Source organism: Herpailurus yagouaroundi, unplaced genomic scaffold, assembly GCF_014898765.1.
Source record: "Herpailurus yagouaroundi ecotype Mexico unplaced genomic scaffold, PumYag 141, whole genome shotgun sequence".
Classification (NCBI taxonomy): Eukaryota; Metazoa; Chordata; class Mammalia; order Carnivora; family Felidae; genus Herpailurus; species Herpailurus yagouaroundi.
In genome coordinates, this window is record NW_024412396.1 from 56,381,078 (window position 1) to 56,405,742 (window position 24,665).

At 36.7% G+C, this 24,665-nt stretch overlaps 1 long non-coding RNA gene across 1 annotated transcript in view; it reads left to right on the forward strand.

Annotated features, from left to right (window-relative positions):
- The window catches only part of LOC121032145 (uncharacterized), a 714,077-nt gene that overhangs the window by 606,937 nt on the left and 82,475 nt on the right, over positions 1-24,665 (forward strand). The gene's annotated exons all lie outside the window — the stretch shown is intronic.

Here is a 24,665-nt window from a genome sequence, read left to right on the forward strand (position 1 = left end):
TCGAAAGTTAGTAGGGGTTGGGGCACCTGGGTGGCTCAGTCGGTTGAGCATCTGACTTTGGCTCAGGTCATGATCTCACAGTTTGTGGGTTCAAGCCCCGCATCAGGCTCTGTGCTGACAGCTTGCTCAGAGCCTGCAACCTGCTTCAGATTCTGTGTCTCCTTCTCTCTCTCTCTGCCCCTCCCCTGCTCATGCTCTGTCTCTCTCTCTCTCTGTCTCTCAGAAATAAATAAATGTTAAAAAAAAATTTAAAAAAAAGTTAGTAGGGGTCTATTATAGTTGTAATACTCCACAGTTTTGTGTTTCTATAAATATTTGAAGAGAAAAGTAATAATTAATGTAAGAATTTATCAATATAATGGATTTATGCTAAATATATTTTGTACTCATCGAAAGAATAGGAACTTTTTAAATTTAGGCTTCATGCCCAGCAAAGAGCCCAATGCAGGGCTTAAACTCAGGAAACTTGAGATCAAGACGTGAGCGGAGACCAAGAGTCAGATGCTTAACTGACTGAGCCACCCAGTAACCCCTAGGAATGTATTTTTAACTTCACAGCTATAAAAATTGACTTTAGTGGGTCGCTCAGTATTTTTAAAGAAGTAAATAAAAAGAATGAGATTGCAAAACACATACTGAGTAAATACTGTTTTTAAAAAAATATTTATTTTATACTTATTTATTATATTATAATATTGTATTATATTTATTATATATATTACTATTAGTAATATATACCAGTGAATTTCATAAATTGATAAGAAAATAATAAATTACTAAGTAAAAATGGGCAAAAGATATAAACATTGTTCACAGAAGAAAGGGCAGTCAAATTTCAGTTGAATAAATGGAAATATTCTAATCTCACTGATAGATTTAAAATAATAAAAAAATTAAACATCTATTTACTGATACATTTCATTCATTGAAATTAAATAATTTTAAGTACATGTATTCAGGAAAAATTATGGCTAAATAGAATCTCACATAAATTATTTAAATTGTTCAGGAGCTTTTTGGGTATGTAAGAATGCTTTAATAATGGTTAACATTTTAGAAGTAGGACTTGTTTTCTTATGAGAAAGACATATTTTCATCACATACTCTTTATTCTCTGTGTTCTTTTTATCATGTTCAACTATAAATTTTGGGGTTTCGTACTTTAATACTTGAATGATCATTTAGTTAATAGCAAAATATGAAGCATATTAGATTACTGTTGCTGCATTACAAATTACCACAAACATCGTGGCATAAAACGACCCATATTCATTACATAAAGGTTATTTGTAAATCAAGAGTCCAGACAGAGCTTAACTGGATCCTCTGTTCTCAGCTTTACAAGGATATAATCAAGGTGGTCATTGGGTTGTGTTCTTAAAAAGGGGCTCAGCTGGAGAAAAACCCACTTCCAGGCTCACTCAGCTGGTTGGCAGAAATAATTTACTTGAGGTGTTAGTACTGAAGGCCTCGACTTCTTGCTGGCTATTGGTTGGAGGCCCACCACCCTCAGCTTCTAGAGGCCACTCACATTTCCTTCTTCCTAGAAGCCACTCATATTTTCTTGTCGCTTGGGTTTTTTCAACATGGTTGCCTACATTATCAAGTCATATAGGACAATCTCTAAATAGTGTTTGAGAGTCTTTAGATAGATTGCTAGCAAGGTGAAATTTTACACAACGTAATCATAGGAGTGACATCCAATCATCTTTGCCACATTTCCTGGTTAGAAGCCAGTCACAGGTCGCACCCACATTCAGTGGAAGGGAAATAATACCAGAATTAATACTAGGAGAGTGGGGGTCATGAGGGGCCTAAATTTATTTACCACATGAAGGGAATATTTAATATTTAATGGAAGAAAATATAATGAATGGCTGATGTGATAACTAATCAGAAACAAACCATAACTAAATAAAAACAAGCAAACAGACAATATCTTAGTGTTTCTTATATGTAATAGTTATGTAATAGTCTTACCGTATAGTAATACAAATTGAATGTGTTGTATGCTTTATATAGGTTATTTCTCTATTTTTCAATTTTGTCAGAAATGTTTTTATCTATAAGTAGAGTCAAATTTTTAAGCATGATCTAGATTTTCTAAATATTTGGAGACCATTCATGAGACCATTCATAAAAAGTTTGAATAAATTCCTAGTGCTTCCTTTTTAATCATCCTTATAACTCTTGGATGCTACAGAAAGGCAACTTTAGATTTTTTGAATTTAAGTTGTGCCGAGATAAATTCCAAGACAGCAGGAGATATAACTCAGAGAGGTTATGTAAATAATTAACCTTTGGAAATAACACTTGGTATGCAAACACACATGTCAATAAAAATAATTACCAGATTCTCTTCACCTTTAGCCAAAGATTGCAGTGGGTAATTTAAAGAAAATTTGAAATATTTGCATATCCATTCACAGTGTTATCTTTTCTCTGGGTCTTAGTATTAATAAGCCAACCAGCAAAGCTTCCATATTGGTGCATAAAAAGGGACTTGGTGATCATTTGACTGACAAGCAGTTACAGCCGTTTCATCAGACAAATTGATTTTGGGCATTATTTGTAGACAGTTTGAGGCAATAAGCTGATTTCGTAAGGTATCGATGTTGCTCCATAAATGACAAAAGGAATTTTCTAGCAAAAAGTCTGACAAGGAGGAAATGGTGTTGCTATAAGAATAGAAGACTTACCACGAGTTTATTTGTCAATATATGATCTTCACACAGAATAAAGCCTGGGAATATAAACAGACACCTTTTTTTTTGGTTGTAAAGCATTCAATTGGCACTTTAATTATCTAGTTTGTTTTAGGCACTATTGAAATTCTCTTAGCTTTTTAATTCTTTCTCTCACAGATTTAAAGTAATTATCATCTTCATCCATTTGGATGAATGTTAAATGAGATTATGATGCTTCCATTGTTAAGAGTAGCTTCCATTTTTTATGACTACAGAAGATCATGCCCTTTTAGAAGGTATCCAGCAAAGGTCCTTTTGGCCTCCTTTTGAAATTCTGACAATTTTATATCCAAAGATTTCATCTTTATGATCTATTTTATTTACATTGCATTGAGGCATTTAGGGGGAAATTATGTTTATTCTAATGTCACAGATTATTTAAATGATACACTAAAGGAAGGAAGGAAAATTACCCTCCTGTGAAATAGGTATTGGTTTTGTTTTCCATTCTCATCTCCAATCCAACCTCCTCCCTCTCACTCTTGAAGTTCACACTTTGTTAACTCTTCTTTCAGGAATGGATACTGTAAGATATTTTGATTATGTACCTAATTTTGTCTGTCAAATATCTTATGTAAGATGGGATATACTAGCTTCTCATTTCATATATATATGTATATATATATATATATATAATCTTAAAATATATATATACACATATATATGAATGTGTGTATATATACATATACTTCTATATACAATAGCTTCCCAAATAGTTTCCTGTCTTATAAATGTGACCCCAAATAATCTATGTTTGTATTTTATTAAAGTATTCTAACAGAAGTGACATATTTGCATAGTAATAAAAGGGTACATAATGGTGGCAATGATGAAACTCTTTGAGTGTGCACCATATGCCACATCCTGAGTCCGGGCCTGGTATTTCACACCTGTAGAGAAGCTGTGTAGCTTGATAAGGGCATGGGCTTGGTGTCAGACTCTGTGCTTTCCCATCCTGGCTCTGCCACTTCCTGGCATTGTTTGTATGTGCACATACTTAATCTCTGCTTTGAGTTTACTGGTTTGTAAAATGTGAATGATCATCTAGCTACTTATGACTTAATTGGAACATTGAATGTATTGGCATATGTAAACCACTTTTTAAAAATGCATGGGACACAGTAAGTGTCCATAAATGTTAATGAATATTCCTAACTCTAACTCTCACAACTATGCTACTTTACAAATGAGCAATTGGAGAAGGAGGTTTAGATACTGTTGTCATATTCTAACAACAGAATGGGCCTAAATAGCTGAAACCTGAATGCTAGGCTCCTAACTCACATCAGCACACTCTTCCTCACCTTGCTTTATTTACATGGTTAAGTAGGTTAAATTTGTGACTTAATAGCAACTTGAGGGACTTGAGTCATAATGGGGATGAACTCATTACTTTAAAGAAATGAAGTGTGAATCCTGTGTCATCACGTCTCTCCTACTGGGTAAAATGGAGAAGAATAATGAGCTATGTGGCAATGAGCCTCTGATATAATCTTTTGTTCCCTCAAATATAAACACTAGCCAATAATATGATTTTCTCTTTTTGTTTATTAGAAACCCTGAGATAATGCATATTATTAAATAAATATTGTACTGAACAAGTCAAATAAGCAAGGAAGATTTTACTTAGTCTGTTGCAATAGGGAGAGAATTTGAACTTAATGGTGTTTAGGACATTCTATCCCAAAGTATGGCATCTCGGCATATTGTATATTATAAGCTGAAGAAATTTGAGGAAATGGAAGGAACAGGAAGGTCATTCTGCTCTCCTCTTCCTCTTAGTCTTCTTCCCTGTAACACATCATAAAATCCTCATGAGAGAGGCACCTTCCAGTCCTTCTCTCCAAAGACATAGGGATGCCAAGAAGAGCACTAACAAACAGGCTTTGCTAGTTCCCTCCAGTGGGTGACATTTTCCTCATACTCCTAACCTGCCCTGTTCCCCCACAGCTCTGTACTCCTCATTGAACTGAGCATAAAAATACACAGGTGTAACTCTTCCCTTGGGTTTTCATTTCCTTACAAAGGTGTCCATCATATAAAACTTAAATAATTTGTATGTTTTTTTCCCATTAATCTCTCTCTTTGTAAGTTTAATTTTCAGATCTAGTCAGGAATCCTAAAAGGGTGAAGGAAAACTTTTCTTCCCCTCACCAGACTCAACTCCATTGAAACAGGGTGGGAGAGTTTTTAAGCGCTGGGGTGAGTTACTGGGAAAGTGCTAGAGAGTATGAGGAGTATTTGTCAGTGTGATTAGGCCTTGTGTGTTTGCTGATTGTTGTTTATCTAAGGCTCCAACTCTCTCACAGATACTGGAAGATAGGAACACTGTCTTTATTGATGGTTATATTTTGAAGAGGTGGTTTACAGGTCCTTAAGAAAGACATTCCCAAATTGTCAAACAGGTGAGACTGGAAGAAGATTTAGATCTTAAAGGGCCAGAGAAAAATTTATGATTGCAAGTTTTCTACAGTAAATGCTGTAATGGAGGTCAGGAGCCTATAGTCTGGAAGAAACCTATCTAAAGTTTAGTAAAGCTGAGGGGATTGTTAAGTCTGTCTTGCTCAATATAAAGTGCTTTATTACAGATTGTTTGCATTATGCCAAGATCTATACTTACCAACAAATGTCATTATTATTATTATTGATATTATAACTTGGAGTAGGCTTGCTTTCCTACCTGGGCTATTAATTTCAAATAATAGGTCAAATGTTGTTATGCAACATAGACAAAGAAATGACAGATATGTAGAGATGACCTAGTCCATTGCCATTGTATAGTTGAAGAATTGATGATCCATTACAATTTCTGAATAAATACATCCTTGAGTAAGAATTTTGACACAGACAAATAATTTCTCATGACAATTTGTCCAGAGAATATCAAAACAAAAAATGTATTAGTAAAGGAAGAAAGCAAATAGAATAAAGTGAACTTGGAGGGTCACGTTGATGAAGTCATGTTTAAAAATTAGGCTCTTATGCGTTGCTTGGTTGCAGTCCTATATCTAAATTGAGTGGCCTTCCAGACTGATATTTCAAAGGGAAAAATTCTTTGGTTTCCTCTCAATCCCACTAGTAGTCCCTGTTTAGAGAAGGTAAGAAGGCAAATATATGACTGCACTATGTGGAATTTAAGAAACATAACAGATGAGCATAGGGGAAAGGAAGGAAAAATAAGATAAAAATACAGAGAGGGAGGCAAACTGTAAGAGACTCTTAAATACAGAGAACAAACTGAGGATTGCTGGAGGGGAAATGGATGGGTGGATGGGTAGATAGGTGATTGGCATTAAGGAGGGCACTTTTTGGGATGAGCACTGGGTGTCATATATAAGAGATGAATCACTGAGTTCTACTTCTAGAACCGAGACTACACTGTATGTTAACTAACTTGAATTTAAAACAAAAAGAAAAAAGGTGAGGAGGCAAAACTATAGCAATAGGTATCCAACTGCCTTAAGTCTCTTTAGCTTCTTTGCAGAATAGAGAATAAAATTTCACAAAATCATTATTTTCCCATGAGTTACCAGCAAACAGAATTTGGGTAGTTGCTTTTACTAAATAAATTGCAATAACTCCTGAGGCAAGAATATGACAAAAATCATGAACATGAAATTCTTTCAATTTGAGATATTAATACTTGAATGCTTTTCCCATGCAGCATTATTTCACTCTGAATAGACCTTTTTTTTCCCATTCTCTGTTCTGTGTACTTATTTTTTTTTAATTTTTTTTTAACGTTTTATTTATTTTTGAGACAGGGAGAGACAGAGCATGAACAGGGGAGGGTCAGAGAGAGGGAGACACAGAATCTGAAACAGGCTCCAGGCTCTGAGCTGTCAGCACAGAGCCCGATGCGGGGCTCGAACTCACGGACCGCGAGATCATGACCTGAGCTGAAGTCAGCCACTTAACCGACTGAGCCACCAAGGCGCCCCTGTGTAATTATTTTTTATTCGTACCTAGAATGCTTCCTTCTTTTATCCTCCATTCAGGCAAATGGGAATAGGAAGATGAACATCATTTGGAGTTTCACTGGGAACTGTGCAAACTGTTTTACATTTGTTAATTCAGTTTATTCTCAAAAAATGTCAAAATAACCCTCGTGGATCATTACCATTAGTATTTTAATTTGCCTTCAAGAAAACTGAATTTTAGAGATATTAATAATATGTCAGTGACCTCGCACACCATTCTGTCTTATTAAGTTTCCTCCTTTACATTTTACCTGGTCTCTCCCTGATTCCATTTTAACTTTCTACCTCCTTTTCGTAGCTTGGCAGCAATGGCTAAGAATGGCTATACTGAAACATTATGTTTTTTACCGCTAAGAATAGTCTGGGGGCACCTGGGTAGCTCAGTCGGTTAAGCATCTGACTTCAGCTCAGGTCATTCATGTCACAGCTCATGGGTTTGAACCCCTCATCAGGCTCTGTGCTGACAGGTCAGAGCCTGGAGTCTGCTTTGGATTCTGTGTCTCCCTGTCTCTCTTTGCCCCTCCCCACTTGTGCTCTCTCTCTGTCTCTCAAAAATAAATAAATGTAAAAAAAAACTTAAGAAAAAAAAAGAATAGTCTAGAGAAAATCCTATGGTCTAAGCAACAAAATTCCCCATAGAAAGACGGTTATTTTCTTAGATAGGCACTCTGATTAGCTACTTTGGATGAAAGGTAAGACCTGTAAGAAATTTCTTAAATAATACAAGATAGTTAGTGAGCTAATTTGTAAATGAAACTATAGGGTCATCACTTTTGTGGCTTTCTTTGCATAATGGGGTACACAAGAGGTAAAGCTGAATTGTGTAGAACATTACAGGAGACTAGAGGCTGCAGTGAAGAAGAGACAGCATGGGTGAGGGGTGAGATGACTGGCAACCAGAGAAGGCCTTTGGAAGAATAGCAGTGATGCCTAAATGGAGATTTGATTCGTGGCTCCTGGGTGCCACAGTTGGTTGAGCGTCTGACTTTGGCTCGGGTCATGATCTCACAGTTTGTGGGTTCGAGCTCCGTGTTGGGCTCTGTGCTGACTGCTCAGAGCATGGAGCCTGCTTCGGATTCTGTGTCTCCTTCTCTCTCTGCCCCTGCCCTGCTTACATTCTGTCTCTGTCTCAAAAATAAATAAATGTTAAAAAAAATCTATGGAGATATAAGTTTACTCTGTGAGGTATGGTTTGCTTTTCTAACCTATCTCTCTGTGACATTCTCAATAAAATCTATTTTTCTTGGTTGTGTATTGAGAAAATGAAAGTATTATTTTTGGCACAGGACAAAGTACTGAGTATGGCCCCAAAGCTGTCTCAGACAAGTCCTCCAAAGATCTGTGTAAAACTTAGGAGGTGTTCTTAGGATGCTATCATATGTGTTTTATCTGTCTCTTTTCTCATTTGTTAGTGAAGGAGAAAAAGACACATGTATTCAAAGAGAAAATCTAGTGGAGGAGAGAGGGCAAATGTGTTCAAAGGGAAAATCTAGTAAGTTTACAGGTATAGGAGCGGCATTTTTTTTTCTCTTGGTGACTTTTGCTGCCTGGCTACAGTGGGTGGATGCGCCAATCGATGGCAGTTCAAATGCATATGGCACTAAGACTATCTTCGAGGAAGCCAGACATAGAACTTCCAGAAAGTCATATGCCTCTAAGGGCCCAAAGGCATCTCTCCTATGAGATATCTCGTATGAGTGTCTCATTTGAGATGAGATTGTGTCTCCTGTGAGACCCAGTGGCTCTCATTCATTAAATTTCGCAGATGCATCTGAAGTTAATAGCTTCATCAAAATCTTTCCTTCACTCTTCTCAAATCCTAAGGGGAACCCAAATCTCAATTTGATCTTTGACTCTCAGCAATGATGCTGCTCTGGGACAACAAACTTTTCAGTCTTTAGTTCATCAGGGTTTAATTCAAAGCAACACATGTTCATTAAATACTTGCTATGTGCCAAAAACATTGACTGGAGCTATGGAATATGGGCAATAAAGGGGCGATTTTCTTTTTGTTATTGTAATAGACTTGTTCTCCATATTTCACTGTCTCACTCAGGAGGCTTTTTCTAGTTTACCTTTCTAATTCTTAGTTATTTTGAGTTTTAATTATTTGCATGTTCTTTGGATGCCCAGATTTCTTGCTTTGTCCCAATCACTGGCATATTGTTATTTTTATTCCTGTTTGTTTAAATAGAGTGAAATCTATTCTTGTCCTACTGTGTTGATTAATGTGTACCCTCAAAGTTACTAGTGTCAGCTCCTTGGTTGGCCTTAACATATTGTTTGATGTGTTGGTTCATTAATGAATATTTACCATTTGGTGAGGAAAAAGGAAGAATATCCTTATGGCTTTTTCCCTGTAAGTTCTTAGACAAATATACTTCCCTCTGAGAACTGTCTCCGCACACACCTCCCCACCCTCCTTTCTCCTGAGGACAGTCCAGGAGACAGGTAAACAGAGCAGTTTGCATTCCTCTACCGAAGCACACAACAAATCCTTTTGGCAAGTCTTGCTGATGGGATATAAAAGAAAACATTAGCTTAGAAGAGTCAATAATGGTATGTAAAATGAGCCTCAGTTTTTCTTTCTTCTTTTAAGGTAATGAGAGTAAATTTAGCCCAAATGTGTTCCTGCTGTCTGGTTTATTTTAGAGTAATTTAAGAAATAATTCTCCACTGTTAGGTTCGTATTCAACTTTGAAATCATCAGGTTAGCAATGGTGAGCTGTTATCTGCAAGTTAATTCAGCTTCAATTTCAGTGGTTAAAGATACAAAGTAACTCAAATTGCCATCTTCTTGGTTCACAGATAATTCTGGGAAAATTGGGAGCCTAGATGACAGGGGAACATTTTCTCTAAAGTTAATTTAAATTAACAGATTCAATTTCATATGTGTTATGAGTTACCTGAATTTCCAGATGGGGACTGTAGCATTTAAACAGAAATCCCACCCAGAAGTTATTCCCTCCACTGGCACACAACCTTGGTAAAATCATCTCTCAGAAACATGTCAACACAGGTGCAATGGAATATAATCAGCATAATTTTCCACAACAGACGTGACTTTGCTAGGAATGCAGAAAGGAAAGAAAGGCATTGCTGAAGATTTCAGAGGCACCATAATTCAAACAGACTTATTTTGGAGGAGAGCAATACTTGCTAATATTGCTATTGGACAAAACTAAGTAAATATATTACTACACAAGACTAAAAAAGCCAGAAATCCAATGAGTAATAAAGAATGTCAAAAGTCACTGAAGTATTTATATGCAGTAGTTAAAATATAGCTTCTGCAGAGGTTCCTTTACTTCACTTTTACAACAATTTTCTGGCTTAAACACAGCAATATTTTTTAACATTAGAATTGGGGAATTCTAGATCTGAAGATATGATTACCTTGTAATAACTGAGATGAGATTTATGTGACAGTAATTAAGAAGGAAAAAATATCCTTTACATAAAGTATAAACTGTGAATTCAGGATTATATGTGTGTTAAGACATATACATCCACTCACAAATAGATCTCTATATCTTGGGTTGTAATATGAACTATATTTTGTTTTTAAGATAGGGGCGCCTGGATGGCTCATTTGGTTGAGTATTTGACTCTTGACTTTGGCTCAGGTCATGATCTAACGGTTGGGTTTGAGCCCCACATCAGGCTCTGTGCTGACAGCATGGAGTCTGCTTGGGTTTTCTCTCTCCCTGTCTCTCTGTGCCTCCCACTCTCATGCTCACTTTCTTTCTCTCTCTCTTAAAATAAGTAAAATTAAAAAAAAAATTAAAAAAAGATAAATTAGACCACACATTAATCTGATAGTCTAAAGCATTGGAAAGATTTGAAGTATTTTTTTTAAGTTTATTTATTTGAGAGGGAAAGAACATGAGAGAGAGTAGGGGAGGGACAGAGAGAATCCCAAGCAGGTTCGGCACTGTCAGTGGAGAGCCCATGGCAAGGCTTGATCTCATGAACCGTGAAATCATGACCTGGGTTGAAATCAAGAGTCAGGCGCTTAACTGATGGAGCCACTCAGGCTCCCTAAGCATTGGAAAAATTTGAAAGAAGATTGCCATTTGAACACCCATTGTTTGCCAATTTCTGAAATTGGAATTTTGAATCTAAGTCCAAATTTATATTTAGGTATTGATATCTTTGAACCAACAAGTCATAATATGTACTGTCTGTTCTTAATCTTAATAGTAATCTAGAATTTATTTTCTGAAGTTATTTCCTTCAATTTAAACATACTTATATAAGCGCCATCTCCCTCGACCATCCCCCAGCCAAAATCCCAAAGGGAACCATTTCCTGTCAGGGAACTTGCTTGCACTGCACAAACACCCAACGCTGTGCTTCTGTGGATCCATCCCTCCGGCGGGTCTGACTCCCTCCTGGTGCCGCAGGGCCCCTCCTGAAGTGGATCTCCAAAGGAAAAGTGAGCTGAGCCTGCCCCTCCTGCCCCCGTGCACCTTGCTGATCCACCCCAGCTAATACGCCAGATCCCCAGCACCACAAGCCTGGCAATGTGCAAGTAGCCCAGACGGGCCACGCCACCCCACAGTGAATCCCCGCCCCCCCCCCCAAGAGAGGGGAAGAGAAGGCACACACCAGTCTGACTGGGGCCCCAGTGGTGGGGTGGGGACAGACCTCAGGTCTGACTGTGGCCGCGCCCATCAACGCAAGTTATTCAAGACAGCACAGGGGAAGTGCCCTGCAGTCCTGCACCACTCCAGGGACTATCCAAAATGACTAAACGGAAGAATTCCCCTCAGAAAAACGTCCAGGAAATAACAACAGCTAATGAACTGATCATAAATGATTTAAACAATATAACAGAAAGTGAATTTAGAATAATAGTCATAAAATTAATCTCTGGGCTTGAAAACAGTATAGAGGACAGCAGAAAATCTCTTGCTCCAGAGATCAAGGGACTAAGGAACAGCCAGGAGGAGCTAAAAAATGCTATCAACGAGTTGCAAAATAAAATGGAGACAACTACGGCTCGGATTGAAGAGTCAGAGGAGAGAATAGGTGAACTAGAAGATAAAGTTATGGAAAAAGAGGAAGCTGAGAAAAAGAGAGAGAAAAAAATCCAGGAGTGAGGGGAAATTAGAGAACTAAGTGATGCACTAAAGAGAAAGTATCTACGCAAAATTGGTATTCCAGAGGAGGGAGAGAGAGGGAAAGGTGCTGAAGGTGTACTTAAAGAAATCATAGCTGAGAACTTCCGGGATCTGGGGAAGGAAAAAGGCGTTGAAATCCAAGAGGCACAGAGAACTCCCTTCAGACGTAACTTGAATCGATCTTCTGCACAGCATATCATAATGAAACTGGCAAAATACAAGGATAAAGAGAAAATTCTGAAAGCAGCTAGAGATAAACGTGCTCTACCATATAAAGGGAGACCTATAAGACTCGTGACTGATCTCTCTACTGAAACTTGGCAGGCCAGAAAGGCATGGCAGGAGATCTTCGAGAATCCTTTATCCAGCAAGTCTGTCATTTAGAATAGAAGGAGAGATAAAGGTCTTCCCAAACAAACAAAAACTGAAGGAATTCGTCACCACTAAACCAGCCCTACAAGAGATCCTAAGGGGGATCCTGCGAGACAAAGTACCAGAGACATCACTGCAAGCATGAAACATACAGACATCACAATGACTCTAAACCCATATCTTTCTATAATAACACTGAATGTAAATGGATTAAATGCGCCAACCAAAAGACATAGGGTATCAGAATGGATAAAAAAACAAGACCCATCTATTTGCTGTCTACAAGAGCCTCATTTTAGACCTGAGGACACCTTTAGATTGAGAGTGAGGGGATGGAGAACTATTTATCATGCTACTGGAAGCCAAAAGAAAGCTGGAGTAGCCATACTTATATCAGACAAACTAGACTTTAAATTAAAGGCTGTAACAAGAGATGAAGAAGGGCATTATTATGTTAATTACAGGGTCTATCCATCAGGAAGAGCTAACAGTTATAAATGTCTATGTGCCGAATACAGGAGCCCCCAAATATATAAAACAATTACTCAGAAACATAAGCAACCTTATTGATAAGAATGTGGTAATTGCAGGGGACTTTAACACCCCACTTACAGAAATGGATAGATCACCTAGACACATGGTCAATAAAGAAACAAGGGCCCTGAATGATACATTGGATCAGATGTACTTGACAGATATATTTAGAACTCTGCATTCCAAAGCAACAGAATATACTTTCTTCTCGAGTGCACATGGAACATTCTCCAAGATAGATCACATACTGGGTCACAAAACAGCCCTTTATAAGTATACAAGAATTGAAATCATACCATGCATACTTTCAGACCACAATGCTATGAAGCTTGAAATCAACCACAGGAAAAAGTCTGGAAAACCTCCAAAAGCATGGAGGTTAAAGAACACCCTACTAACGAATGAGTGGGCCAACCAGGCAATTAGAGAAGAAATTAAGAAATATATGGAAACAAATGAAAATGAAAATACAACAATCTAAACATACTTATATAGAATATTCTTTTTATTTTGGCTTTTCTTTATTTTTAAACATGGCATAAGCCTTACTTCCTAATAGCTCAGTAGAAAATTGATAGATCCAAAATATAAAAAAATAAAATGAAATAAAATTGATAGATCAAGAGGACTGTATACTGTTGAACTCTCAGTTCTATTATCTCAAAGCTCCCTATCACCAGACATCTATGTTATCATTTCAACTAGTGACATGCTTTGTTACCACATGCAGACGCCTGCATGGTAAACAAGCCAACACTTATTGCTGCTTTCACAAGTAGTTACTATCTATGAATTTTGCACAGAATCTTCTAGCATTTTTAATGGATAGCTAGAATACTACGTATAGTATCTGGTTTCTAAATTTGGTCACCAAATAGATCATTCTTTCCAGTATTCCTGCCTTGCTGTGCTTTTTTCTTTTTGAATCTGGGTTGCCCCTTGAATTCCGAACCAAGAAAATAGATGGTTGTGGTGTTTGTGGATTTCCAAGGCCAAGTCCAAAGAAGGCTTGAAGTTTTCAACTAAATTCTTTTGAGTTTTTCTTCTTGGAGTTATCTCCCTTTGAAATCAGCCTCCTTGCTTGTGAGCAGCCCAAGCACATGGAGAGGTCATGTGCAGGTACTCTGGTCTGTATTCCTAGCTGAACTCCCAACTAACAGCCATTGTCTACCACCAGCCATGTGACTAAGCCATCTAACCATAATGATGTGAGAGACTCCATGTGATGGGCTGATCTTGCTGATACATTGCTAATATATATTAATAATCCTGTTTTTACTGATATTTGTGCAAGTAGAAACATGTCTGAGTGGTAGGGTAAGGGAGCTAGCTTTTAATCTTAGAGCCGCTGAAGATGGCTTCTTTGAAGTAGGAGCCATGTCTTATTTTTTTTTTTCCTCCAGATTTTAAATGCCTATTAGTATTTCAGAAACTGGGTAAAATTTTTATTTGGTGTACAATCAAATTGGAAAGTGTTCTCCAAAGGGTAGTAAAGTCTACAAAGGATACCAGTTTTGAGAGACATAGTTTAATAACTTCTTAAAGTTTATATTTAGATTGTTATGAGTAGTTTAGCTTAGAATGACAAAAATGCCAAGGGCTTAACATTTCTTAGAATTGTAAGCTGGGAAACACTGATTTGCTAGCAGTGAAAAATATTGTCAGGTAACGTGGACTTTAGAGATTACTCATTTTCGCTTGACATTGGAAAATAGGAGTAAAATCCTTATGGTTGCATCTTCCACTTATCACAAGGGAGTCTCTGAATGTCTTCAAATGATTAGGAAATCAGAAGTATTGAAACCCTACAGAGCATTTAGTGGAATCAGTGTAGACATATCTTCTTTGTATACTTTGAAGGCTCATCGATCACATAGAGTTGTAATGTGAAATCTGAAAAGAACAATTCTTAAGGTCTAAGAAACATCGGTTGTTGGAACAGTTTTGCTCTTCTTTTCAGAGTGAAGAAATAGGGAATAGTGGGGAATTTTGTCATTCCCCACTGTCCTGACAATATATAGTTCATATGGAGGTAGGCCTAATAGAAGTACCCTCCCAACACATATGTAACTATTCCCCTAAATGTTTCAATATGTGACCACTTTCCTTTAAAAAAAAAGCTCCAGTTAAAAATATAAAATGTTTCCTCTCATGATCAGCCTTAATATTTTGTAGTGAGTTTATCAAATTGACACAGTAAAATCAAAGTGCAATATGTGACAATTCTCTGTAGATTGTTAGGCTCTAAAATTTTTTACTGTGTAAGCTTTCACTGTGTAAGCTTCACAGTGAATGTAATGCAAAGAAATTTTGATGCAGGGGCTATACTAAAATGATGATTCCATTAAAATGAGCTACTTCTGTGGCTGCTAAAGGGAGCATCTGCCAATAACTGGTGGAAAGATGTGGGGGAACAAAGCTCGGAAAGGAAAGCTAGGACAATGGAAAAAGATGCAGAGTATGACTAATAGGCATTCCATACATGTCTCTCTCCTTTCGCCCTACTTTATAATTTTGATTGAAGTCAGAAACAAGCAAGATCAACAACTTTTGTATACTTGCACTAGGAAGAATTCATGAAAATGAGTAGAAAAAAACTTTGAAAAATGAGTCTTGGTTAATAATATTAGTAATCTGGTGTAACCCAGGAATGCAGTGTCCTTGGAGTCAACATTATATACTCTGGTTCATCGCATGTTGCTGAGTTCTACATATTCATAGTCCTTTTGGTACATACTCACCACTGACAGCTCAACTCATTATAGCAATCCAAGGCAGACAGAAAACATAGTACAAACATCTATCTCAGACCCTGCACTGTCAGTGAAGGACAAAGTAATAACATACGGAAATTTCTTCTTGCTCAAGTTGGGTAATATTCAGTCTTCTGTATCCAATTCAGTTTTAAGCTACATATCAGCATATAGTGTTCTGAAAATCTGAATCCAAAATTGAAATTATATAAGAGTAAATACAAAGAAAAGGTCAAGGGAAAGGATGTAAAAGGCAAGAAGAATTATTATTTTAAAAATGAATTTAAAATCATTATTTGGTGTGGTGAATCCAGAACATAGGTGTCTATCTCAGTAAGATAAAACTAATAATAGCTAATGGAATTGAATAATGAATTCAATTAATATCTTCTTTATTGTCACAATGAGCATAATAAAAATAGGTATTATGCAAGGGGCAATAAACTCACATTAGACTATTGTCAAACACTCAAATAGAAAATAGTGTTTCTTGGGGAGGAGGTGGGAGATAATAAACTGATAAGCAGAGAGGTAGTAGAATATACAAGACATTCCAGCTTTCAGTATACTCCAGAGAGATAAGCTTATACTTGGCAAAGCGAGACTGCACTTGCCATGGCAAGGATTCCAGTAGAGAGGGACCACAGTCAGTGTTTTGAGGAATGCAGCCAAGAGACTTTGATGTAATTTTGAAATAGTGGAAGTTCCTTAATCAAGGATACGGTCCTGATAGAAAAGAAGGTGTTTGAAGCTGAGGGGATGGTTCTTTGTGTGAATTCAGACCTGACATTTCTACTGGTGGAAGTGGAGAGGAGATGAATTTTAAATTAGGATTGGTCTATCCTTAGCGGGTCTAATAGAAGCATTGTTACTGATGGGAAAACAGACACTCATAGAGGTCAAGTAACTTAACCGAGATTATATAGGTGTTTAATGACAGAGTTGATACATTAATAGAAGTTAGAAGAGCCTATAATTTTTTTTGTTTTACTTATGAACTTCATGTAATGAATCAGGAAGCTTTCTTTGTTACCTCATGAAATAATTTGAGTACATGTGTTAATCTGTTTCTTGTGGGTTTTGTAAAATTTGAATGAACAATTGGGTAGTTTGTGGGGTTTTGTGTGTGTGTGTGTGTGTGTGTGTGTGTGTGTGTGTGTTTTGTTTCCCTTAGAAGGTGATGGTGGAGGAAGCCAAGAATTTTTATTTAACAGTTCAGCTTTGTTATTGTTATTATTTTTCTTTAAATTAATGTTTATTTATTTTTGAGAGAGAGACTGAGTGTGAGTGGGGGAGGGTCAGAGAGAGAGGGAGAAAAAATCTGAAGCAGGCTCCAGGCTCTGAGCTGTCAGTACAGAGCCAACTGCAGGGCTCGAACTCATGAACAATGAGATCATGACCTGAGCTGAAGTCAGGCACTTAACCAGCTGAGCCACCCAGGTGTCCCCAACAGTTCAGTTTCTTTAATTGTCATTGGTTTGTGTGGGGCTTTCTATTTCTTTTTGAATCAATTTTTTGTTAGTAATATTTTCTAGAGAAATTTTCATTTCAATTATGGTATCTATATTATAAAATTATTATAATTAAAAAATAATCTCTCCTGATCTGTCTCTGTGCATTTTTCTTTCCTTAGGTGTTTTTTTTTGTCTTCATTTTTTTCAATAAACCTTCTAAATTTGTGTCTCTTTTATGTATCTTTTAGTTTTGTCTTCATAATGATTTCTTTAAATATTAAATATATCTGTCACAATATTAAAACAGTTCATAACTCTTTTCTAAAGTTTATGTTTCACTTGCTTATATTATTTTTAAAAAAATATGTTTGTTTCTTTCTTTTTTTTTTTTTTAATTTTTTTTTTCCCAACATTTTTATTTATTTTTGGGACAGAGAGAGACAGAGCATGAACGGGGGAGGGGCAGAGAGAGAGGGAGACACAGAATCGGAAATAGGCTCCAGGCTCCGAGCCATCAGCCCAGAGCCTGACGTGGGGCTCGAACTCATGGACTGCGAGATCGTGACCTGGCTGAAGTCGGACGCTTAACCGACTGCGCCACCCAGGTGCCCCTGTTTGTTTCTTTCTTTATTTTGAGAAAGAGAGAGAGAGAATCCCAAGCAGGCTCCATGCTCGGTGAGGAGTGGGATGGGGCTGGATCAGGACTCTGGGATGATGACCTGAGCTGAAATCAAGAGTCAGATGCTTAATCAACTTAGCCAGCCAAGAACTCCCGGTTCATAACTTTTTAAAAGTTATTATTTCTGGGTATGTTTCTATTAGCTAATATTTCTACTGGGTTTGAGTTACATTTGCTGCTGCTTCATATGCCTAGTAATTTTTTAGTGAATTTATGACATAATTAATGATACATGTGAGAGTGTATGAGATTTATCTTTCTTTAAGAAGTGTTGATGTTTGTTTTGACTGGCTTGATTCTTTCAAGGTTTGGTTTTAAATTCTTTTAGGATGAGACAAAGGTGCTAGTCTAATCTTGCTTCTTCTTAAGTGTGACTGTTAAATAGTTTCTAATGAGTGCCCTGAATGTTGAATGAGATTTCTATAGTCTGGTTGCTTGGAATTTGGATGTCTCTTAATCCTTTTGAGATGTTTAGAATTTGTTCATGTGTAACTCCCTGCCTTTGTGATTTGTCTAGCTTAATAGAGTTTCAGCTTTATATTCACAGATTAGTATGAAGTCAGAGATTCAAGGGGATCTAATAAAAATGTCAGGAGTTCATTTTCCCTGCTAATTCCCTCTGCCTCAACTTCCCCAAACTCTGAGAAATATGCTTCTTCAAATCAGTAATCCCATTATTCTCTGGTTGCCTTCCTCATTCCTGGGCCTAGGTCCAGAAATTTCTTCCAGGCAGAAAGCCAGAGTAATGTAGAGCCTGCTTTGTTTCTGTTCTCTTGAGAGTCATAGTCCTTCCTGTTCTGCCTATTGTCCCAATGTCTGGAAACATCTTTTTTCTTATACTTTGTCTACTTTTTTAGTTGTTTGCAGAGGAAAGGAAAGTTCCCCTCTAGTTACTCCTTTTTGATTGGAAGTAGTATTACACACCACTTAGTGTTTTGATAAGTCTTGAGTATTATTGTGGTTTAATCTTTAATGTCATGTAATTTTCAGTATGGTTATTTTTTTATTTTTTGTTTAATTTTTAATTTTTATTTTTTTCATTTTAGAAGAAGAGAGGGAGGAGAGAGAGAGTGAGAGATAGAGAGCACGCGTGTGTACGAGAGAGAGAGAGAGAGAGAGAGAGAGAGAATCTTAAGCAGTCTCCACACTGAGCATGGAGCCCAAGGCGCGGCTAGATCCTATGACCCTAGGATCATGACCTGGGCCGAAATCAAGAGTCAGAACACTCAATCCACTGAGCCACCTGGGCACCCCTCAGTATGGTTACTTTTAATGTGGAATTATTTAGAAGTGGGATATTTATTTTCCAACAGTGTATTTGTGTATGTGAAAGGTAACTTTGTTATTGCATTGTAAGTATATTTCTTTCTTATTGTTCTTTGTTCTGAGTTCTTTTGAAATAGCATCCAAAATAGGGGTGAAGTAATACATTTTACTTAATTATTGTTTGCAAGGTTCTGTATATATCAGTCATATATATTACTATTGAAATAATTGAACCTGTAAAGATTTGGGTTGTTTATTCTATCAGTTTCAGATTGAGTAGTATGATAACCTTCACTATAATTATTTGATGTATTTATTTGTCCTCTGTATAATTTTTGCTGTATAGAAAGCTGCATTTAGTCAGTAGCTTTAGAATTTTTATATCCTTCTACTGTATTAATTGCTTCCAGGCAATTAACTTTTTCCTCTATTTTTTGTTGCTCCAAACATCTCTTCTTTTCACCTAGTGAAAAAAAAATAATTAAAAAGAGGCAATTATTTTTTCTCTGTTCTATTTTTTCCCCCTAAGAATCTTTGTACTGTTAAAAAATGTAAATTTACTTCCTGAAAGAACTTACAACAATAAAATAAACACATCAATAGATATACTTATAGCCCTTTTCTATTCACATAACAGCTGACAGCAGGTGAGCAACAGAATTCCAAGATCTCCTGCTTAGGAATTAGTTAAATTTTCTACTGAGAGGATTTGTATCATCTGGTTTACTATTATTTAGTTATATATTTGCCTCTTTATTTCCCTGCAATTTTCAGTGCTAGTATTAAGAAAGTTCAAAGCAGAAGTAAAGAAATCTATAAATTAAAGAAATACTGTAGGGTTTTACCAACTAATTGCTACCTAGTTTTAAGTTTTACTCTCATTTTTATTATTATAGTGCCATAGGCCAAATTCAGTGGGAAATCTAGAATAGCAAAGGCTGAAAATAATAACTTAAAATGCTGCTTAAGACCATGCAGTGATAATATTTCACCATTTTATTTACACATTCAATTATTTTATTTGCACATTCAGTTCATTTTATTTACACATTGCAGTTGGTATTTAAAAGAGATGTCAATAAAATTGCCTTCCCATTCTGAGAAGAGGATTTTAGATTTTACTTCTACTTTTAGATTTTGTTTTATATTTTTATTTTATTATTTTTTTTTAAAAGTTTGTTTATTTTGAGAGAGAGAGAGAGAACCAGCAGGGAAGGGGCAGAAAGAGAGGGAGACAAATAATCCTCAGTGAACTCTGTGCTGACATCAGAGAGCTCTATGTGGGGTTGAACTCATGAAATATGAGATAATGACCTGAGCGGAAGTTGAAAATTTAACGGGCTGGGTCACCCAGGCACCCTAGATGTGGTTTTAAATATAAGAATTATAATGAAAAACAATGAAAATAGCCTTGCAATGTAATGGGTCAGGAGGAATAGTTTTATATCTGAGCATATTGTTAAAACATCTCATGGCAGTAAAGATTAAAAAAAGCATAAAGTCACATTCAGTCATTTCTTCATTCATTGTACACACAAAATGCCTGCCCATTAATGGAACTTACATTCCAATGGAAGAGATAGTGTATAAACAGAAACACTAGGGAAAACAATATGTGTTATGTAGGGATACATGCTGTAAAAATGAATATAGTTGCAAAGAAAGTCTGAAAGGAGTTCAACTTTGGTATAAATGGTCCAGAGAAGCCTCACCAAGATATTTTAGAAACCATCTGGATCCTAGTAGGTGAGCCTTGTAGGTATCTGGGGGATGAACATTTGGAGGAGCAGGTGAAAAGACTTGGAGGTAGAAATATACATACTATTATATTCACAGAACAGCTTGGAGACCAGTGGGGCCCAGCGTCAGAGAACAAATGGGGTATGGGGAGGGACACATCATATAGGGCACCGTAGGTTTGAAAGAAATTTGGCTTTTACTCTTGGTGAGGTTGGAGGGTTTTGACCTGAGAACTGAGATAATGTGACTTTCTTTTTTTAAAAGGATGTTTGGATGTTGCATGAAGTATAGATTATAGGGAAGCAGAGTATAGAAACTGGAAAATCAATCTGGAGGCTGTTGTGAAAATCCAGAAGGTAGTGGCTTAGACTCCAGTGATAGCAATGGGAAGAGTGAGAAGAAATCAGGTGATTGATGCATTTTGAAGAGCGTGTTGGCTGTATTTGCTGATGAATTGGAGAATTGGAAATAGTATGTGAAAGTCATAAAGGAATAAAGGTTTTTAACTGAGCAGTTAGAAGGATAGAGTTATTTATCTAAAAAAAATTAATCTAGATATAAGATAATTCAAATAATTCAAGTCAAAAATTAATGAGTGGGGTTGGAATTAATTACAGTGGTTATTGCCAAACGTGGCTGGACAACTGAGTCACTGGAGGGCTGTACAAAAATATAGATTCACAACTTTGTTTCTAGAGAATCAGACTCCAAAAGCCTGAAGTAGAATTCATAAGTGTATGTATATAAATAAAATAAAACATGTAGGTTGATAAGAGAATAAAAGTAATATTAATGATGTTTTATTTTGCATACCTGAAAATAGAGGTATTCTCTAAATCAGTGATGGGCAGACTACTACTTATAGGCCAAATGCTATAAAAACAATTTTTTTTTGGAACCTACCCATATATGTCTGTGATTTGTCTATGGTTGCCCTCATCCTACACAGCAGATTTAAGTGGTTGAGACAGAGACTATATGGCCCACACGCCCAAAATATTTGTTACTTGTCCCTTTTAAAGAAGGTTGCTGATCTCTGCCCTAGAAAATTGTTTCCATACAATTACTGTACTTGTTTCCATACAGTACTTGTTTCCATACAGGTACTGGTACATTTACATGGTAAATAAAATGATTTAATGGATTAGATTGAATAATTCACGACTAGAAATGAGAATCTGAAGCTGGATAGTTTGTTTTACTACTTGATTGAATTCACTTGAATGCAGTTGAATAAAAATATGCGTTGATCACCTACTTTGAGCTTGTTCTCTGTTAGTTGGGCTGATTTCATGGACAGCATCATTGCCATCAGAACCTTCATGGGTGTATTGCCATTTAGGTTGTGCATTGAACTCTCTTGTGCCATTTACATAGGAGACATATGTAGAAATATGATATAGTTCATGCTCCTTGGTTTCTTGTGATGTGGTGGCTCTGATTGTCCTTTGTTCCTGAAGAGTTTCTCACTTAATTCAATGTAGAAACCTCAACATTTGAAAGGTAAACTTGGGTTTCTGGAAGATTTCTGAATGTAAACTTCTTTATTACTACTCAGAAACTTCAATGAAATACCGTCCTCTGGGTTTGTAATGTGTGAGAAACATCTGTCTCGGCTTTTTCCCTGGACTTCCAGAATGAGCCTGCATTAAAATGACTTTCATGACATAGAAATTCCAGACTGTGGTGTTTCCTTTGACCTACATCTACAGAATGGCAAAATAAATGCTTTGGCAGAGAAAAGATCCAGTGGATAGTTAATTCTCCTAAACGTAATCTGACCACTTGCAAAGTGGTTCACCAGAGCATTTTTGTTCTGTAGAAGAAGATCGCAAAGCCAAGTCATAAAAGCTAATGCATAATCTGTGGCTTTCTCAAGAGTATTTATATACTGTTGGTAAATAAAGGATATCTTTTAAATCCGTATGACTCATCTCCTATTTGTAGTCAGTCATTGTCCATACTAGGTGAGTTAAGGAGAGTGGGTATTAAGAAGTAGAAAACATGTAGTTTGAGAATAGAGCTATACAAAAAGCTGCTTTATCCTGTGAGCTGTGTGAACAAACAATGTGTAAAGCTCTAAAATCTTGCTAATTTCATGAAACCAATAAATACAAAGGAAAACAATTTTTACAAAGATTTTATGTTGAAGTAATCTCTACACCCAATCTCTCGAATTCACAACCCTGAAATCAAGAGTCACATGCTCCACTGACTGAGCCAGCAATTGTAAGTGCCCCAACAATTTTTTTTTTTTTTTTAGAGCACAGACTCTTAAGAGTTTATTTACTGTCCCATGGCTTAGGCGTGCACACCTGAAATACACTACTAAGCACCCTACACTTTGGATAAATAGATTAACAGCTACTCCTTTCATTAAAAAGGAGTGAAAACAAAACAATTACAAGCTAACCACTCATCTTGAAATACTAATTACCTTCCAGTTTCTTAAGACCTGTAGACCCATAGCATGTGTATCAGTCTTGGTCTCCTGAGGAAAAGGATTCAAACTCAGATGGTATAAACGCCTTTTTTTTTCTGAGAGACCCAACAAGAAATGTTGAGGTAGGGCTCTTAGAGACTAACGAGGGCAGAAAGCCATTACCACACTCTGGACCTATGGCCAAGAAGAGGAAATGGAAGTATTGAAGTTGGGAGTTGGGGGACTCCCCTACCTTCAGAAGTTCAATCCTGGAGGAACTAGCTACTGCCATCAACTGATACTAAGTCAGGAAGGGTTCAGGGGAAAGCATACTCAACCTTCTCTCAGTCTTCATCCTCTGAAAACTTCCCAGTGCCTCACATTTGGCAAACCCATTTGTTGCTGTGAAGCAAATGGAGAATAAACAGCACATCGCGGGGAAAAACAATAGGGGCAGCACTTCTTCAGGTGAATGTTTTCTTCTGTGTAGATTTTTGTTGCATTATCTTTTTTTTTTTTTTTTTTAATGATACGTATATTGCACATTTTTGAGGGGAAGTTAATGAAATAATGAATGTTAGAAATCCATTTTAGTTTCTTCTAAAGCATGTCCATTTAAAAGGAATCAACAAGTGTGACATAACATTTACAACTCCCTATACTCTCTCTGAAGAACGTAAGGAAGCCTGCGAAATGAAATATACCTGGTGAAAAGTGCCTTGAGCAGAGCCTCATAAATCTTAGACTACAGACAGTTGAAACAGGAAGACCTGCTGAGCTCTGATGCAGGAGAGTCTAATCCACTGGATAAATTGTTCCAAGAAGAACTCATCCTTGTGAAAATATATTATCTGTATGACAATACCAAGGCCATGGTCCAAGGCAGTTATTGGCTGTGCAAATGCCAGTAACAAAAAGTGAAATATACCAGGAGACTGAAGGTGGAGAAAGAAGTAGGTGATCAAATACAGCATACAGAGAGATAGAAATGCCTGCATGGGTTCTGTCAGTCTTCTCTCCAAGACATGGCATTCCTGTCATCTGCCTTGGCTGGCACCACCAAATACCCTGTTGCAGATATATTGAAAAGATAATTGCCAAGAATTTCCTCAACAACTATAATTATAATAACTATTACATAGTTAATAACTAAATCCCGGGATAAATAAATTCAGGCCGAAAGAGATCTTAAAAAGAATGATAGTGACAAAAACAAAACACCACCAAATAATAAACAAAAACAAAAAAATCCCAAACATTTAAGTTTAGAGGACAGAGTCTATCACACACAGGCTTGGAGAGGAAATCTTATTGCCCTTTGCTTCATTTGGTGAACAGCTTTTTAAAAATACGATAATAAAACACCTTGTGGGGTGCCTGGGTTGCTTAGTCAGTTAAGCATCTGACGTTTGATTTTGGGTCAGGTCATGATCTCATGGTTTGTGAGTTTGAACACCGCATTGGTCTCTGCGCTAACAGCATGGAGCATGCTTCTCTCTCTCTCTTTCAAAATAAATAAACTTAAAAAAAAAACCTTATAAAATTGTGATTCACTTGAGTTAGCCTGTATATATATATGTATGTATGTGTGT